This window comes from Montipora foliosa, chromosome 10 (assembly GCF_036669935.1).
Source record: "Montipora foliosa isolate CH-2021 chromosome 10, ASM3666993v2, whole genome shotgun sequence".
NCBI lineage: Eukaryota > Metazoa > Cnidaria > Anthozoa > Scleractinia > Acroporidae > Montipora > Montipora foliosa.
This window is the reverse complement of record NC_090878.1, coordinates 18,667,305-18,672,094: the sequence shown is the minus strand read 5'-3', so window position 1 is coordinate 18,672,094 and position 4,790 is coordinate 18,667,305.

Genomic DNA, 4,790 nt, shown 5'->3' with positions numbered 1-4,790 from the left:
ATGGCGTTTCTCTATAAGGAAGTCTATATGAGGCTGCTTCGCTTTTTGCTGAAACGGAAGTCTCTTTCCAACGGCATGCATTGCGTGCGTTTATGTTTTTATTCTGCTTGATGCAGCCACTCGGCAGAAAATAAGCGACAATTTTGGCCTTTCCTACAAGCAAACCGAAGAAATGTTGGCTTGAAGAACAGAAATGTATACCTTGTACGGTCATTTCTTTGAGAGGAGGTTTCTTAAAATAGCGCGGTATCATAGTCTAGCAAACACAAAAAAAACTTAAGGACAAAACCCTTGTTTGTGGTGCAGAAGAGTGAAGTTTTCCGTTTCTGCTGAAACGAGATAAAAGGTCTCTTTTTTGCTGACGAAGCAAACAAGCCTGAAGCGATCAACACAGCTCTCTAATCGGCAAATATATACAATATAGGGAACGTTCTCTTTTATTACTGAGATTTTGATAGGAACTGCAGAATGGTTGTAGACGTTTTTGTCAGGGGAATACAATTGCTGAGTCTGAAGTGTAGGCCCAAACTTAAAAAACACAACATTTTAGACCAGAAACTACAGTACAAAGAAACACCAGTGAAACTTTTCGATATGTACCGGTTCTGTGGTGTGAGAGATTACACCGGCAGTTTTTCATAAGCACCAAAATTCAATTAAACAACTGAATTTCCAGACAGGAAGCTCTTAAGGCCCATTCAACCGGTTCCATCATGTTGGTCCAACATCATCATCAAACTTTGTTGGATGCCATATACTGGATCCGTTTGAACGGCTTGTTGGGCGGTGTTGTATGAGGTTGAATCAGTTTTGAACGAGTTGAAACTTTCATCCATAAGCATCGAACATTTCTTTCGTTCTCGTGTGCCATGGACCATGTCGCAATGTGTTGGCCACGTTTGAACATAGTTAATAGAGGGGACTGGTTTTGAAGCTCGGCAAACATCAAAGGAGCAAACAAAGATGCCAAGATTTAGGTTGGGAAGCCACGACCGTGCACAATCTTTTGTTTTTCTCTCATACACTATGCATGTATTACGTAACCAACACCCTTCTATTGGTTAGTTCCTCAGCACGGAGTAAACAACTATTGTGCTTTGTGCACGGTCAATGCCAAAAAGGAGAACAAAAACCTACAACAGAGAAATTTGTCGGGTTTCATAACCATTCCCCTCTATTAACTATGGTTTGAACAGCTTTCACAACAATGTCACGCGCTATGTTTATGCTTTGGTCTCTAAGGGACAATATGACGGGGAAAAGGGACAGTTTCGCGAAGGACTGTGGACGAATTCTTCCATCCAAGATGTTGGACGATGCTATGTTCGTTTGAACACGCCCTTGAACATTACCCAACATCCAAAAATGTCGGATGATGTTGGTTCCGTTTAAACGGGCCCTTCTGAAGAATTTATTACCTCAATGATCAAAACGGTATCTTGATGACTTAATTAATGAAGCGCCTTTTATCCAACACACAGTTTAAACACAAGCGTTCTGTATTCCCACAAAATGTATCTTGCGTTAGGCAGGAAAATCTAATGAAACTTAAACGGATGATTATTTGTTCCTGTTCTGCTTTTCCACGAAATGTGACCTAATTAACATATACAGTAGAATAGCGCTTTTTACTGCAACAGTCGTGTGACAAACATCATCCAACTTTGTTGGATCCAACGATGTTGGATAATGTTAGTTCCGTTTGAACCAGCCTTTGTGAGTAATTTACCAACTCAATGATCAAAACGGTATACAGTCAACTTTCCGCCAACGGACACTCTCGTAAGCGGACAGCTCTACTTACGACTCTTTTTTCAAGTCCCTATCTCTGTATTTACACATTCCCGTGAGCGGACAGTTTTGAAATGAAAATTAGATTTTTCTTTTGTTTACGCTTTCTCTTAAGCGGACACCCCACGTAGAATAATTGACTCTTGGCAATGAAATTTGTCTTTGATTTGCAATTCAAACAAAACCATGACTTTTGAAAGACCAACAGAACAGTGGGGTCTGTTTTGTCAATTCTCCATTGATAACTCAGAATTGAAACTCCTTTTATCCAACACAGAGTTTAAACACAGAATTGAATTGAAAGGCCTGGTTTTGGGATTCAACCGCCGACAAGCATGAGTTGTTCCTGTTCTCCTTTTCCACGAAATGTGACCTAATTAACATGTACCATAGTATTAGGGAAGCCAGGACTAACTTCTTTAATGAGAGCATTAAGAAGCATAGTGGTAATCTTAAAGAAACTCTGAAGGTAATAAATTGGGACGCAATTGTAAAGTGACAGTTATAAAAGAACTCGTTTATGAGGGCAAAGATTTTACAGAAAAGTAAGATATAGCTGAGGAAATGAATAACCACTTTTTTCCCCTAGGTAGTAAACTGGCATCTGGTATCCCAGACACCGTTTTTCAACCAGAGGACTTTTTAAATAGAACCGACTGAAATTTTTATTTTCGCCTGTAAGTGATGGTACATTCACACCCTGATCACTAAACGCAAAGCCTCGGTAAGTTGCAGATTGGATAATATTTCTAGCAGACTTCTAAAGCTTTGTAGTCCTTACATCTCAAATTCTATATGTGATATTATAAATCAAGTGTTGGAGATTGGAATATTTCCTGATGATTGGAAAAGGCAAAAAGTACATCCTATTTTTAAGTTCGATGAAAGAAGTATTCCAAACAGCTATAGACCGATTTCTATTCTATCTGCCATATCACAAATTATAGAAAGGGTCATGCATACTCAACTGTTAGAGTATTTCCAAGCAGGAAATCTTTTGACAGATTCTCAATCTGGATTTAGACAAAATCATCCAGCCTGTACAGCTTTGATAAGTGCAGTAAACCTTTGGCTTACCAATATGGATGCTGGTAAACTTAATGGTAGTGTCTTTATAGATTTGAAGAAAGCCTTCGACACTGGAGACCATAAAATCTTTCCACATAAACTTTCTTGTTACGGTGTAAATGGCAATGCTCTTCATGTTGTATGGAGTGACTGCTCCAAAACACGTGCTGATAAATTACAAAAGTTACAAAATAGAGCAGCACGGATTATTACTAGGGCTGATTCCCGGGGGGGGGGGGGGAGGGTACTCGATGTATCCCTGGTTGGGGAGGTGCGGCGCGGCCCTTCATACCCTGACCCTGTTTAAGACAAATATCGCTGATTTTCCTACCCATTTTAAGACAGAATTCCGATTTTTGATACCTCGATGTATCCCTGGTTGGGGAGGTGCGGCGCGGCCCTTCATACCCTGACCCTGTTTAAGACAAATATCGCTGATTTTCCTACCCATTTTAAGACAGAATTCCGATTTTTGATACCTAGTTTAAGACATTTAACCCAGTTTAAGACAAGAATTGATAAATCGATACCCTGATTAAGACAAAAAATGATAAATTCGACACCGTGTTTAAGACAAAAATCCCGAAAAACATACCCTGGCTGGCCGCACGTTCCCACCCATTAAGCCCTTATAAGGGAGTACTCCCACCCCTCCCGGGGGGCTGATTACTCTAGTCCATCATCAGCAGTGCTAAATTCTTTAGAGTGGTCTAACTTAGAAGAAAGAGAGAAAAGGCACTTGTTAATTTCGATGTTTAAAGTATTCAATAACAATTGTCCGACGTATCTTCAGGAGCATTTTTATTGAACAATTATAACTTGAGGGGTTCGGACTACGACTTCCAGTTACCGCTACCTAAAACGAATTTTCTGAAACATTCTTTCTTTTATCGAGGTGCAATGGCTTGGAACCAACTGTCAAATCAAATACGTGAAAAAAGGGATCTTGCAAGCTTTAAACGTGCGATATCCTAGGACACATTTTACATCGCTAGGGCACATTTTTACATACCCTGCGAGCAGAGGCCCTTCGATCTTCCTAGATAAGTCGGGAAGAGGAAGGGACCTCTGCCAGCCGGCTCGACATTTCGTGTTGAGCATGCGTTAAAAATTCAAACGTATGACTAGTAACCGCAAAACCAAAACAAACAGTAACGGATATTTTCGAACAACTCTGGCAAACACACGACAACCAAGGAATCATTTCCTCAAGATAGTTCAAGTTTTTAAATTGCCATTTTAATTTTTACTGAAAAAATTAATAGGTTTCGCAATTCTAGTAAACTAGCTTCTGTAACCGACATACGGAAAAATTCTCATGGGAATTTAGACAGTTTAAAAATTGTCACGCTGTTGTAAATTTAAAAAATATTGATGACGCGTGGCGATTGATCATGCGCACAAATAAAAAAAAAACAGGTTTGGCAAGTTGAAACTGGACTGACTCATCCATTTCTTTGGATGAGCGGCAAATCAAAGAAAGTCGAGCCGGCTGGCAGAGGTCCCTTCCTCTTCCCGACTTATCTAGGAAGATCGAAGGGCCTCTGCTCGCAGGGTAATTTTCACATGGCTTGTTTCGTATTATTATATAGTAAATTATGATTGTTACTAATCATTACTATTGTTTAAATTTCGTTGACATAAAAAAAAAATTAGCGCTAAGTTATACCTAGTTTATTAGTCGTTTTAACATTTATATCTTGTAGTTCTTACACGGCATGTCTGAAAACCAGCTTGCTGAGCCATTTACCATGTTTTAAATAAAGTTGATTGAATTCCGAAGGTAGGAGCACTCAGAAATAACCTTAATTTCGAGACCTTTCTAATGATTCCCGAAGACAACATCCCCTTGAAAGTATCGAGCCCTCTAAATTGGGACCTGGGAAATGGTGGTGCATTGTAGAATTTCCAAACCACCGCCATCTCTGGTA